This window comes from Vombatus ursinus, unplaced genomic scaffold (genome assembly GCF_900497805.2).
Source record: "Vombatus ursinus unplaced genomic scaffold, bare-nosed wombat genome assembly UNPS02014832.1, whole genome shotgun sequence".
Classification (NCBI taxonomy): Eukaryota; Metazoa; Chordata; class Mammalia; order Diprotodontia; family Vombatidae; genus Vombatus; species Vombatus ursinus.
Window position 1 is genome coordinate 1,223,781 of NW_020954610.1, and position 15,792 is coordinate 1,239,572.

The window sequence follows — 15,792 nt, forward strand, 5'->3', positions numbered from 1 at the left end:
AATGGCTGATTCATATGATTCTATAGTTACATGGGATTTAGAGTTGAAATAGACATTTGTTTATTCAGTTTAATGCCTTTATTTTCAAAGGTAAGTAAACTAAGAAGCATACAGCTGAAGTGACTTTTATAGGGTTGCACAGGAAGTGAAAGGATCAGGCTTTGACCCCAAGTCTGGAGAGCAAGTGCTCAACCTTGGTAAGGAAGGAGACGAAAATAAGGACTCTCCTAGGCCCCACTTGGCTTATCTGACATGGACTAGAAAGTCCATGAGATAGAGGCAGCTAGGGGAGAGGGGAGAGGAAGGAGATTCTGAAAGAAGTGTGGCGAGAGGCACATGCATATGTATGCAGACATACACTTCCATGCACATATTTATATGTATATACATGCATACACTATACCATTATGTATAGAAATGTACATATATGTACATATTCACTTGCATATTGTATTACACTGTATGTATACATTGTTTATATATACATACTTTCCTCTATAGAAATAGGTGCATACATGTCTATAAGAACATATGCATGTATATGTGTACACATTCATGTATATACATGTACATGCACATTTACTTCTATATATAGAAGTATGTGTAGGCATAGGTAAATATTAATGCACACATATACATCTATGTATAGAAATATGTACATTGCATATACATATTTGCGTATAAACATACATGCAGTATACTATATATAAAATATGTGCATGTTTATATATTGATGTGCACATGCACAAATGCAATATACATCTGTGTAGAAATATATACATGTATATGTGCATGTATGTATGCATATACATGCCTATCACCTCTATGTAATATATACAAACATATATGCACACTACTTTTATCTTTATATATGCATATATATTAACATATGAATATACATACACATGGACATGTATAGGGTGTGTGTGTGTGTGTGTGCGTAAGAGAAAGAAGAGACAGGCTTGGCTTTTTTAAGATTAGAAGCACTCCCATCCCCCATCCCTACCCAGCTTCTTCTGAGAGAAGATAGGGGAAGAGAATGCAGACATGATAACTTGGCTAAATACTCAGTAAGGAACAAATAGAAGCTGGAATCCTTAGCTTCTTCCTTCAAATTTCAGCTCAAGTGCTATCTCCTGCATGAGACCTTTCCTGATCCCCCATCTACTAGTGTCCCCCCCTGCTTTCCACCTCCCTCCCCCAAATGAAATTACTTTGTACTTCGCCACCCATGCATGTTATTCTCCCAACAGAACAAAAAGTTCTTGAAAGGAGGAACTTAATGTCTTTATTTCTGTATACCCAATACCCAGTTCAATGTGCCTAGCACATAGACACTTTGATGCCTGTTGAATGAATATATACCCTTCCCACTTCCACAGGTCTAGGCAAGCCACTTGTGAGAGTCCACCTCCCCACCCCCCAATTTGGCTTCTCTATAGCTGGCACCTTGATTTTCCCAGGTGGACTGGAAGCAAAAGAACTTCTGCATACTAAGGTCTACGCCAAGTTTTATGTTGGTTCACCAATCTTCTTTTTATTTCTGGAATCCAGTCCCCTTTTTTTAATGTTTCTAAGACAAATGAAAAGCTTTCAGCAGGAACATTCTTTAAAATAAGGCATATTATAATTTAATATGGTACAACAGAGAAACCATACTCAAATGTTTCTAAAACCTAGTTTTACTGCATATTCAGATTGTCATTGGAAAAGACCCCAAACCAAGCTGAAGTGAGCACAAAACCTGCAATTATAATTACAGAACTTCAGCTATGAAGGTTTAGCTCACATTCTTTTTGTTAGTCTTCTGACAGAACACTTTTTACATCAGTTTGTTCCCTCCCCCCAAAAAATACACACAAGTTTCTCAGCAAAATGTAATATTTATTGAATATCTGGTTCAGTAAACAAAGCTTAAAGTACGAACACAACTGCAACAGCTCCACGGTGATTGGTCTTGGTGCAAAAGCGTACTCAGGATCTGCACTTAGGTAAAGCCAGTGGGGATGTTTCAGGCCAATTAATATATTTGTGCCACTGTTCAACAAAACTACTGCCTCTTTAAAGGGTGGGGGTGGGGTGGGGTGGGGGGAAAGTTAGTTCTCTCAGAAGGAATAATTCTTGCATGTGCTTAAAAATTCTAAAACTTCTCTGGGAGGAGAGACCTACAAACGATCAACTGCAACAGGCTTAGCTTAGCATGGGGAGCTTATAAAACCTTTCCACAGTTCTTCACAATGCTGCTGTAGATTAAAATGTAACCAATGGTTCTTCCAGTTTCATGCTGCAACTTTCATTCTTCACACAGCACTGAAAAGCATAGAAAGGTTGGTAGGGTATTCTTAAATGAAATATACATGAGTTTCAAGATAATGGATGATGGTACATACATAGATATATATTTTTTTAATAGAAAGTTCCTTCAGTACATGGTGGTGGGGTTGATGTTTTCTTGCATTTCTGCACTGTCAGACTCAGTCCCAATGCCTTCAAGATCTCTCTCTGAGAATCCAAAACCTCTGAGGATGCTGAGCACACTGTCGCCTCCAGTGGCCTGCCTCAGGGCTTGCTCCATTTGCTCTCTGCGCTTGGATTCAAATTCCAGAACTTCCTGTAGCTTCCTCTTGGCCTTCTTCTCTTTCTTCAAGCGCCTCTGAACTGTGGCCCGGCTTTGCAGCTCAACGGCAAGCTGCCTTTCCAGGGTCTCCCGCATCTCCCTCTCTCTGTAGAGCTCCATTCTCAGCTCCTTCTTTTCTTCTTGCATTTGCCTTTCCTGGACCCGGGCACTGTCTAGAGCCACTTTCAGCAGGAACTGAATATTGGTTAAAAGCGTTTCCACAGAGGAAAGGCTATCAGCAAAAATAAATGGGGTTGTGAATCCAGGAGCCACGATTTGGCCAGCCAGTTGACCTTTATCTAGGTTTGGTTTCATTACCGGAATGGCAATTTGCATCTCTCCTGTTTGCCTCGCTTCCCAAACTTGACTGTAAGCATCTTGAGGGCAGGTTCCCTGTCTTATGCTTCTTTTTGTTCCCCACAGTACCTTGTGCTGAATAAAAAGCTCTTGGCTGAGGGACAGAACGTTTTCCTTCTGGGGTTTTTTTGGATTGGATCCATTACCTTGCTCAGGAAGTTCTTTTTCTCCATCGTCAGGCATCAAAGCAATTACCTGGGGCATGTCCTCAGGCTGGGAAGGTGAGCAGCTAGAAGCATCCAGGCCCTCAGGTCCACCGCTCTCTTCGGGAGAAGAAGCTGGAGATGAGCCGTCAGTTTCTTTGATAACAGAAGCCCCTGCTCTGGAGAGTGGACTCTGCCTCTGAGCTGCAGCAGCCATGTTGGAAATAGTATTGAAGTGGTTCATCTGATGCATCACCATGGCAACTGATGCAGGAGGCAGGCTAACGGGAAGCAGGGGGTGGGGCAACATCATAAATGGCAGGTCTAGCCCCGCATTTGAATTCAGTTCTTCGTTTTCGGATTCAGCTCTCTCTGGGCTTTCCTCCCCATGGAGGCCGTTTGTTGCCGTAAGCTTCATCTTGTGTATTATTTTTAGGGTCTCTGCAATTGCAACCGCTAGGATACGGGGAGCAGAGGGAAGGCGCGTAGACGAGAGGCCTGGACCACAAAAGGGCCGGAGGAAGCAAGCATTGTCCGATCCCGACTCTCCCAGGGTGCAATGGCGCCGCGGGGGTGGGGCGTCCTTGGTCCTGAGCTGGCGTTGGGGGATGGGGCGGGTGGATGGGGGGGGTGTCGCAGCCGAGGTATATAAAAGTTTCAAAGGCTTTTCTCGAGCTGCGGGAACGGCCGCGGCGGCTGCGTTAGCTGAGGCGGGTCTGCAGCGGTTGCCCCCCCCCACTCCCGGCCCTTCACAGTCCCCGCGCCCCCTTCCCCGGATTCGGACCTGCTTGAGGGTGTCCGCCGCGGGCGATCGGGCCAGGCTCTTCTGTTCGGTGGAGACCGCGTGCAGCCCCGCGATCCGGGGCCGCGGGGAGAGATCGGAGGAGCTGCGGCGGGCGGGCGGGCGCAGGAGCTCCGGCCCGTCCAGCAGGAGAGCAGCCACTTCCTTAGGCCCCAGCCGAGTCACTGGTTTACACCCACAGTCCCCGCCCTCCGCCGCTGCCCGTGGCCGCGGCTGGAACCGAAGCTGTTAATCCAGAGGGGCGGGGGGAGGAGACGAGGGGAGGGGCTTGACGAGCTGGAGAGGGGGAGGTGACTCCCGACTGGATGGAGGATGGAGCGGTTCGGCCCTGACCAAGCCCTTAGTTCTCCCCCTTCCCTTCCCCCCTCGCTGCTGCTGCTGCAGTTGCTCAAAGTTGTCAGGAATAGTAAGTGCCGAAGCGGCGAGGGTCGTTCTCTGGGTGGGGCTCTGTCCCCCCGCTTTTCTCGGGCTCTAATCGTCTCTCACTCTTTCAGTGTTTGTTTCACACTATTCCAGACAGGCTCATGTTAACCCAAACCCCGTATACGTCTCCACCGTTAGGAAGGACAGATCAGTTTGAGATTTTTCTTTTCTCCTCCTTGTCCTCTCCCTCAGCCCCCTCCTCCCCTTTCTCCTCCTCCGCCTCTCCTTCCCTACTTCTCTTTCCCCCCTCCCCCGTCGTGTCGTCTGTTCTGTTCCTTTCATTCTCCTCTATTCTTCTTTCTTTTCAGTATTTCTTCATCTTTATTCTTCTCTCTCCTCTGTTTTGTCCTCTGTTGTTTTTATTCTCCTTCATCTCTATTCTTGCACGGCTTCCATTTTCCTCCATTTTGTTCTGTTCTCCATTCCTTACTTTCATTCTCCTCTATTCTCTTGATTTTCCTCTGTGCTCCTCTCTTTTCTTATATATTCCCCACTATTCTCTCCTCTCCTTCATTTTCCTCTCTCCTTCCCTCCTTCCCTTTCTCCTTTCCTCCTCTCCTCTCTTTTATTTTCTTCCATTCCCTATTCCTTTTCTCTAATTTCTGTGCTTCTCTTCTCTCCTAGCCTTGCCTCTCTTCTAGCTTCCCTTTTTCAAATAGTTGATGTAGTGGTAGGGAGAGAGTAGGTGCTTCTGCAGAAATTGATTCCCTAGTCTGGATTTTTGAACTCCTTAGCAGCTCCACCCCAGTCTAGTCATTTCTTATGGAGATGAAGGAAGGTATCATGTTAACCTTTGTTTCTTCTCCTGGAATTTCCCTAGTGCTCCATTTTAGTCAGGAAGGTAATTCAGTCAGTCAGCCATAAAAAATTTATTAAGCATTCACTGTGTTGTAGGCATTGAACTAAATGCTGGAGATATAAACAAACAAACAAACAAAAAAGATAAAAACAATCTCTACTGGGAGAGATAACATGCAAACAGCTATGCACATATAAGATATATACATGTAAACAAGGTAATTTTAGAGGGTCAGTACTACCAGTGGGGGGGTGGGGGTGGGGACGAGTGGTGCAGAAAAGAAATTAAAAAAAAAAACTACCTGAAAAAGGTAGTATTTGAGTTATCTTAAAAGAAGTTAGGGAAGCCAGTTGGCAGAGGTTAGGAGGATGGGCATTCCAGACATGGGGAATGGCCATTGTCTGGAGAATAGAGATTCAGGGCCCTGCCAAGCTGCTGGTTCCAGAAATAGAGAAGTAGTCTCTTGTGTAAGAACAGCAATGCCATTGTCAAAGGATCAGAGAGTACAGGGAAGGGAGTAAAGTTTGAAAAGACTGAAAGAGTAGGAAGAATTGTAAAAGGCTTTAAAAAAAATAAGCAGAGGATTTTGTATTTGATCTTGGAGGTCATAGGGAGCCCTTGGAATTTCTTGAGTAGGGAGATGGGATATGTGATATGGTCAGACCCTGGTTTTAAGGAAGATAACCTGGCAGCAAAGTGGAAGATTGACTGGGGTGCAGAGAGACTTGAAGCAGGGAGATCAGGGAAAGGTTATTGCAGTGGTCCAGATACAAGGTGATAAGAGCTTGCATTATGGGGGTAGCTATGTGAGTGGAGAGAAGGGACTATGTACATAAGATGTTGTGAAAGTAGAAATAACAAGATTTGGCAATAGATTGGACACGTGGGGAGAGTGATAGTTGTTGAAGGTTGTGAGCCTGAGGATGATGATGGTATCTGTAATAGTAATAAGGAAGTTTGAAGAAAGGAGAGTTTTTTGGGGGAAGGGGTGAAAGATAATTGAGTTATGTTGTACATGGTGACTTTGAGATGCCTGTGGGACATCAAGTTCAAGATGGCCAATAGGCCTTTGGTGATTTGAAATTGGAGCACGTGAGAGAGATTAGAGATGGATATATGTGGGTATGGGAATCATCTTCATGGAGATGACAGTTGAACCCATGGAACCCATGGGAGCTGACAAGATCATCAAGCAAGAGCGTATAGAAAGAGAAGAGAAAAGGGTCCAGGACACAGCCTTGGGTAACATGTATGGTTGGCAAGTGGGACGTAGGTGAAAAACCAACAAAAGAAACTGAGAGGCAGGTAAGAGGGAAAAGACAGAGAAGGAGAGAGAGAGAACGAGAGAGAGAGAACAAACAAGGAGAGCAGGTTAGTGAGAATCTGAAGAGGGGAGGTTGACCAGGAAAACAGGAAGATAAGGAAGATCAAGAGAATGGTCAGGAAGGATGTGGATTGAAAAAAGGCTATTAGATTCATAAAGTTCCACACTTTCTGTCTCCTTGCTTTCTCCCCTTTCCTCCTCCTTTCCCTCTTAAGGATTAGTGAATTGTTCAGTTTCTCTCATGGGGTTGATTTTGTTTCCTTTTGTTGTTGCTTATTTGTGTGTGTGTTTTTTAAAACAGGAAATTTTTTAAAACAGGAAAACACAACTATTAAAAAAAAAGAAATATATATATATATACATATAATATTTTGGCAGAAAAAAGATACTGAGTCCTGTTCTATCAGTAGTAAAAAGCCACCAGTCAATACCTCAGTCCTGCCATATCAGCTATTACTCTCCCACTTCTCTGAGACCCCTGTTTTTCCTGACAAGAGCAGATATTTCCAGGTGACCCCACATTTGGTGCAGTTGGATGTCGGGGAGCACATGACCATATGACCCCACACTGAAATAGAAATAGATAAGCATGTAGAACTCCTGATGGTGAAGGAACATTTAGCTTGTGCTAAGTGTTCATCCCTTTGTGACTTCAAATCACTGAATTTTTCCGGTTGACTGAAGCCAGTTGACCCATTCATTACCTGATCATGTCCCATATGCAGCTTGATGAAATTCGGAGTCAGAGGATTGGGTCTGGATCTCTGTTATGCTACTTGCTAGCTCTGTGACCTCGGACAAGTCCCTTGACCTCTTTCCTTACCTATAAAATGAGGGAGTTGGATTAGATGACCATGAGGTAATGACATTAAATAATCCCTTTGATATCTGAAAAATTCCCATTGACTTAATATAATGTTTGGTTCTTCAAGGTTCCCAGGAACTCCATGTATGCAAGTGAACAAAACAAATAAATTTATTATGTAAATTTTTCATACTGATAAGCAATATATGGAATATGAATTTACATCTCATTTTGACTGCCAGAGATGAGTTCTCTCTTGAATCTGTGGGAAGCCCCCAAGGGTCATACTTCTTGAAAGTGCTACCTGCCCCCAATTCTCAGCCTCTGTTTCCATTTCCTGATGGAAGCATTGTTTCCCATTGGGGGAATAGGGGGGACCAATGAGTGGGAGAGGGAGGAAATTGAAACCCTTATGCCATGTTGCCCTCTGGTTGAGGCTAGGGGCGTCAGCCCATAGATCTGCTCCCTGACTCTATTTCTGCTTCCAAAGCTGGTGGGTAATGGCCAGGTGGTTTCTAGTTCCATCAGGGAAACTTCTTTACACTTCCTAAAGGGATAACGGAGTAGACTCACCTTTGCACTTTTTTTTTTTAACACGTTCACACCTCACCTCTCTGTTATCCACTTCTTCCGTGATTTTATTAACTAGCCTGGGCCTGGACTAACTCCCCTGCTTTCTACCCCATTCCTCCCAAAACATACTAACAAAAATGCCTATAGAAGTCAATTAACACAAAAATCTACAAATATATTCTAACAATATAATGACAAGGAGCATAGGGGCATCAAGGAAAGTCCTCCTCTCCTGAGTTCGCCATAGAGTCTAAAGATCATTATGCCCAGAAACTCAGTGCTACAGTCCTTGTATGTGAGCCTCCAGCTCTAGGCCATGTTCACAGTGAGAAGTCACACACTGTTAACCAGCTTCTGAAGTGTCCTATTGTCATCAGACCATCCTAGCCATACCATAACACATCACACTCCCCTTATACATTTGTAATAGAGATTCCTCTGGAAGGCATGTGGTTCTTCCTCTTCTAGAATTTCCTAAACTGATTAAGTTTCCTTCCTACTTTTCATCTTTAAAAAAAAAAATCTACCTTTTTTTTCCTACTGTTCTCATTCTTTAATCTCATTTTTCCCCTTAAGTTTCTTTAGTCATTCTCTATTCAAAGAGAAACAATTAAGATTTTTCCCGTTTTTTATTTTTGATTTTGAATTCTTTCTTTGCAGTTCTACAATCCAGCACTGTTCTTCATACATGACATTCTATCTCCTGACTTCGTGCCTTTTCACTGACTGTCCCCTATTCTTGGATTTTTCTCTAGTCTCATCTCCACTTGTGGCTTCCTTCAAGACTAAGTTCAAGATTCACCTTGTGCAAGACTCCTTTCCCAGTCCTCCCCCTTTCCATAGTACTTTTCCCCTGTGATTTCCTTCTACCTACTACACACACATATATACACACATAACACAGTTACCCCTTCCACATTGCGATTTTCACCTTTGAAGTTTCGATATATCATGGTTCAGCATAAGAAATTAAATGGGGGGGAGGGTCAGCGAGGTGGTGCAGTGGATAGAGCTCTGGCCTTAAAGTCAGGAGGACCTGCGTTCAAATCCGGTCTCAGACCCAACACACAACACGTACTAGCTGTGTGACCCTGGGCAAGTCACTTAACCCCAATTGCCTAGCAAAAAGCAAGAAATTAAATGGGAATTTGGGGGGGAGTTTTGTGAAAGCCATAGATAACACATGAAGGCTGGCAAATAACATTGAAAAAAGATTAGAATCTCAGAAATGCATAAAATACATGTATTATATAATAGCAACATATTTCATCTTTTACCATAATAATTCAGACTTCTGCTCTGGTATGTTTTTGTTTTTGTTTCTTTTTGTGTCCCTAGTGCTTTGCATAGTGCCTAGCACATGTAAGTCCTTAAGAAATGTTTGTTGACCAGCCTTAGATAGTTATCTAGTGCTGGGAATTTCAGTGATTTGCCCAAGATCACACATAAATATACCTTTGAGATAGGATTCTACCTAGGTCTTCCTGACTCCAAGACTGGTCCTTTCTCCACGATAGCAACAGTGACCCTTCGAAACACACTTCTACATCAGTGGTATCAAACTCAAACAATAGAAGATCTCTCTGAGCTCATATTGACTTAGGCAACTACAAATTAACATCTATGTTGTATCATTCTTATCTCTTTTATTAAACATCTCTCAATTATATTTTAATCTGTTTCTGGTCACCGTAAGGAGTTTAGTGACATTGCTGTACCATATCATCCTTATTATTTCTAGTTAATTTAAAGGCGGAAAGGGAACCCTTAAATAAGAATACTTAAGTTGTCCCAAATAAGGATAACTTCCTTCTCTGATGCTCTGCAAGCTTGTTTCCTGGCGTTATCTCTTTCTTCTATGTTACTTCCTCCCTTCCCTGCTTTGCTTGCAACTTATGACCTGAGCGCCTTCCTTTGTGAAAGGGCATAGAGGAGACCAGCTGGCTAATATGTGAATCAAGGTCAATAGACAAGCCACTGCAACTTCACCCCTACTGAAGTCATCTATACCTCTTTTTTTTTTTTAAGTGATCTTCCTAAACACACTGAAAAAGCATGGTGATGAACCAGATGTTTCAAGCTATTAATGAATTGTTGAAAATTATTATTTTTAAACAGTCATCTTTAGAGTTAAATGTTTTCCACATGCATGATTACTTAAGCCTTCTCAGTAGCTCCTGCCATCTGGAACAGTTGTTCTATATCTCTTGTTCACATGACTTTTCCACCTCTTTTCTAATATCTCAAGAAACCATATGGTCCATTCAAGTCCTGAAATGTTCTCTTCTTCCTCTGGATTAATTAACAGGGTGGTGTCTGAAGATACAATTTATTTGAAAGGGTCAGTAAGATCTCTCTTCTAGTTTCCTGATATGTGCTGTGTTTCCAAGTGTGCTATTTTGATCCAATTCTCTTCTCTTCTCTGTCCAATTCATTCTTTGTCTTTCTGCAGGGCTGTGCCTCTCAGAGTATATTCATCCAACATCACAGAAAAGAAAGATAAAGCTATATTTATTGGGAGTTTAGGGTAGTAGATGGAGAGCCAACCTTGGAGTCAGGATGTGGAGGGTTCAGGCCCTACCTCTGGCATATATTAGCTACATGACAATAGGTAAGTTGAGGCTATAAATTAACAGATGAGTTGCTAATATGCAGCAATGGAGGGAGTTTCTACAGCAGGAGGTCCCTATACAAAGATGAAATCACAGGTCTGAACAACAAAAAAGTCGGGGGGGGGGCTGGGGAAAGAAGGGCCAAATTAATGCAGCTGTGAAAGATTAAAACTAAGAGCAAGGGGTAAACTATCACATGTAGTCAATAGCTTCTTCATAAATATTTCAGCAAACTGTAATATGATGGTTCTCTCTTTGCCCTCTCTTCCTGCTGAGTTTAGTTGGAGTAGAAACAAAGCTCCCTGTGTGTTTAACAGATTGAGAGCATTTCTTTGTTTTAAATACTTTTTTTTTAAGCTGAAAAAAGAGAATCAAAACCTCTGTACCTCTAAGTATGACAGCTATGCCAAAAAGACCCAAAGGGACAGGAATATCTTTCCCCACCTCATGTTTGTTAGAAGCCCAATTCATCTTTTCAATGCCAATTTGCCTCTGAGCCTCAGAGGGGGCTAATGATGCTAGATCTATTTACTTCATAGTCATTCTGCTTTGTCATTTGTAAAGTCCTAATTTTATCCTAGACTCTGAACTCAAGGAAATGAGGGATCATTCCTTGTCTGTACTTTGTATCTTCCCTGACATCTAGCCCAAGTGTTCTGTATATAGTGGGCATTAAAGAAATGGTTTGTTGATTGAATTAAATGAATGTAACCATTGGATAAGACATGGAGACATAGAAAACAGCCATAAGCAAATAGATTTTTATTCATGTCCAACTCTTCATGACCCTATTTGTGGTTTTCTTGGCAAGGATAGGTTTACTATTGCCTTCTCCAGCTCATTTTACAGATGAGGAAACTGAGGCAAACAGGGTTAAGCAACTTGCTCAGGGTCACACACAGCTAATTAAGTGTCTGAGGCCAGATTTAAACTCAAGTCCTCCTGACTCCAAGGCTGGTGCTCTACCCACTGTGCCACTTAGCTGCCCCTAGATTTTTATTAGGTAAATATAAGGAAAGAGACAGAATGTCACTTAGCAAAGAATACTAAATTTGGACTCAGAGGATCAGGGTGGAAATCCCAGCTCCTATCTCTGTGGTGGACAGGTCATACAACCTCTCTGGGCCTCAGTGTTTACATCTGTAAAAGGAGTGGACTGGACCTGATCTCTTGAGGACCCTTCTAATTCTAAATGTATGCTCCCTCAGTGTAAAGTTAGAATCCAGCCACAGGGAATGAAAGTCATTTTGTATCCTTGGCTTCAGTAATCTGAATATCCTTTGTCTTACAGTTACAAATGGGGCCTGAAAGTTATCACAGATTCCAAAACCCCTTCTCGATTCCCAGGGCCACTCCAGCAGAATCCACCCTCCCAAAGGCTGTCAGATCTTGTTTTGCCACTTAAATTTAAACTTTTGTCCTGTCTCTTAATGAGAAAAATAATTCTCAGTCCTATCACTTTGCAGGTGAGGAGACTAAAACCCTCAAAGAAGTGACTTATTCAAAGGCACACAAGACAGAAAGTAGGATTTGGTTACTTACAGGTAGTAAGTACTTACTTACATTAAGTAGTAAATGGAAGGATCTGTACCTAGGTTATTGTGATTCCAAATTCAAAGCCCTTTCACACTAAATCATACTATTTTGGCTATATAGGGTAGTATAAAGACTAGAGGCCCTTAATTAGGAATATCCCATTAAAAATCCCTTCCTGATTTCCAACTAGAAGAGTTTCCTGAATGACTTCAGATCTCATTCTCCAATTTAAATTAAGGCTTTCTGACTCCTAGAGGGATGATGATCATATAATTCATAGAATAATACAATTAATCATATAATATAACAATACAAAATAATGTAATTAACAACAATAATAATAGAATAATATAATTCATAGAATGTGAAATCTAGAAAGGGATAGTTGAGATCCACTAACCCAACCTTCCTTGTTTTATAGATGAGGAAACTGAAGCACAGGGCCATAAGTAATCTGACCAAGGTCACATAGTTGGAAATTAGCAAAACCAGTGCTCTTTCCAGTGTATCATGCTACCATCATTAAAGGTCAGCAAAGACACTCCTCTCTGTCTTTATTTGTCTATCTCTGTCCCTCCCTGTCACTGTCTCTGTGTCTCTTTCTCTTAAAGTCCTCTCTCAAATGTCTTCATGGCCCCAAAGGGAGATAGAAATTCTGATGAAATTCCAGTTCCATATGACTACTTTGTAGTTACTCTCAACTGGATCTCCAGCTTCCATCCTGGCACCGTTATTGAATTATGAGAGTTCACCATCTTCCTGCCATACCTATAACAGACACTACCTTCATACCCACCTCCAATCCCTAATCATAGCTTTCTACCCCTCACTCTTTGAACAGAAATCCCATTAATGCTGCCTTTGGTTCTAGAGAGGACATGTCATTCCATTGCCTTATGGCTGCTGACTGATCCCTGTGCCTTCCTCTTTTTGTATTGCCTTTTTTTCTTTAGAAGGCAAGCACCTCGAGGAGAAGAATGGTCTTTGTGTTGTGTTTGTGTTTCCAGTGCTTAGGATAGTATCTGGCACATAGTAAGCACTTAACAAACACACATTCATTTACTTGCTTATTCATATAAACTGATTTCTTTCTCCCTGCTGCCTGAAGTTTTTTTTAGAAAATGTTTAACTCTGCCCAGACATCAGAGAGGCAGCAAGAAGGAGTGACAACAGGACTAGAATTGGAGTCAGAAAGACCTGGGTTCAAATTCTGCCTTAGACACTTAAAAAACTGAGGTTTTATGACTCTGGATGAGTCACTTAACTTTTGCATATCTAAATTTCCTCACTTGTATGTTGCTCTGAGAATCAAATAAGGTACAATGATTAAAGCATTTTTACAAACTTTAAAATATTATATAAATATAAGCCATATTTTCCCCTATCATGTGACTTCCTGGATAAGACTTATGTCCTATCACATATTTTAAGTATGGGGCATGAAGATACAGGGAAACATCTTCTGCAAAATGTAATTTAACTTGAGGAACAGATAGGGAGGCAAAGATTTAAATACCTAGACCTACTTTAGGTCTTAATGTATAGAAGGAAAAGAAGTATAAGACTGGCCAGTTTTGTCTTTGTACCTTTGGAACCTAGCAAAGTGCCTGCAAAGTAGGTGCTTAATAAATGTTTGTTGATTGATTGGTTGTTGGGAAAACTACTATTTTCTTGGTAATTGCAGCGACTCTATTTTCAGAATGGAACTGGTTTACTCTTCGGTATCAGAGAAAGAATCTGCTCTCCAGAAATTCCAGGCTGTATCTAAAAATCCCCACACTATTCTAGAAAGTCAGGGTTGGAGTGACCATGCCTTCATCCTTCTGTCTCCAGAATTTCCTAGGAAATAGAATGAAAAGATTCAGGTTTCCTGGAAATGGGTTGGCAGCCATCTTTTCAAAGGCCAGGGCTGGAGCATGTAACCATGGCAACCGTGGCAGAATTGAGGACACAGAGCATATTTGGTGTCTGCTGAAATTTTGGCCCCGACATTACATGACGTGCCTGTGGTAGTGACAAATCCCGACGACCCCATATTTAGCCTGGGAAAAGCTCTGGCCTCTTTCTTTTAAAAGCATACTTAGTACTTGGGGGTAATGTCTTAGCTTTTTTAGCTGGCCCCTCTGCCCTTGTCCCTTGTTATTCCTGCCTCAGCCCTCATAGATCAGCTTATTCTTTTCAAGTGTCTGGTTGGTGAATGGATTCCTGCACATGGTGTCTGTTACTAAACAACAGATTCTCTCCCTAATTGCTCTCCCCACCCCCTCTCCCCCCACTTCATGATCCCTCCTTTTCCCTTATCCTCCTCCCTAAACGGAGAATAAATTGTGTAGGTTGGGGCATATACCAAAGAATAAAGTGGTGTGGTTCGTAGTCGGGGGGTGGGAGGGTAGCGCTGGACTTGATGGCAGAGAGATCTGAGTTCAAATCCTTCCCCAAAGCTTACTAGCCCTGTGACCTTGGATGAGTGCCCAAGTCAGAGACCATGCCCATGACTCCCTAAGGGAGTTTATCCATTCAGCCTTGGAATACTGCCCTGGGAATGAGCTCTATTGGTTGGTTGGTGAAGAAGTGGGTGAAAACTCCCTTAAGCCACTATGTTTAGGCAGCTCCAATCTATGCTTCACTGCCATCTAGCCATGCACTGGGACTACCTAAGAATGTTGTCATCTGCTTTGCCACACACACTAAAGAATATTCTGCATGTTAAAAAAAAAAGGCGAATATCAGATATTTGAATACCATCAATGCAGAATGACATTGTTTCAGCAATAAAGAAATATCACAGTACTATGCCTTTTATATTTATTCAAGATAGGAGCTAAAAGTTTTGGTGCTGACATGGTGGCTGCCAATAAAATAATGATTGGCATATGCTTTAAAAATATAGCTCTCCTTCTCCCTTCTCAAACCCCTTTTCTACCTCTGGCTCTCTGGGAATAATAATCAAATTAATACTACCAGTGCTACTGGAAATGATGTGACAATAGTAATGGTTGTTTTATGGCTCTGCTCATCCTCCTTGTGACTCCCTAGGGATGGAGAACCTGCAGCCTCCAGGCCACATGTGGCCCTCTAGGTCCTCACGTGCAACCCTTTGACAGAATCCAAACTTCACAGTTCAAAGGACACTTGAGGACCTAGAGCGCCACATGTGGCCTCGAAGCCACAGGTTCACCACCCCTGTTTATGTGCTGTCTCCCCTATTGGATTGTAAATTACTTGGAGGCACGGACCCTGTTTTTATATCTACTGTGCCATTCTATGAGCCTGGTACTATTATCCCTTCCACATCCAAGGGATAGGGGTGTGGTACACATCCCCTCCCTCGATTCTGAAAATTAATGTAAAATTTTTGGCCTTCCCTTTGTAGCAAAGAAGTCTGAATTATTATGGCATTAGAAGATAAGATATGTTGATATGATACAATACTAAACATATCTTTCATGCATTTCTGAGTTTCTGAACTTTTTCTGTGTCTTCTTCTGGCCTTTGTGTGTCATCTTTGGCTTCCACAAAACTCCTGAAAGATTCCCATTAACCTTCTTATGCCAACCTGGGATACATTGAAATAGTGATGGGGCAAGTGGAAATGTGGAAGGGATAACTGTGCACAGTGTAGGCTTAATAAATGCTTTTTATTCATTCAATTACTGAAGTGACTTAATCTTTCTGATCCTCAGTTTCCTCATCTATAATGCCACTAGAACCTAAAGGTCTTCAGGCTTGTTGTAAGGGCTGAATGAGAAGATTTCACACACACACACACACACACACACACACACACACACACACACACAC

The 15,792-nt window shown here is 42.2% G+C and overlaps 1 pseudogene; it reads right to left on the reverse strand.

The window, feature by feature from the left end:
- Nucleotides 1–1,863: 1,863 nt before the first annotated feature.
- The window catches only part of LOC114025672, a 16,519-nt pseudogene continuing 2,590 nt past the window's right edge, over nucleotides 1,864–15,792 (reverse strand).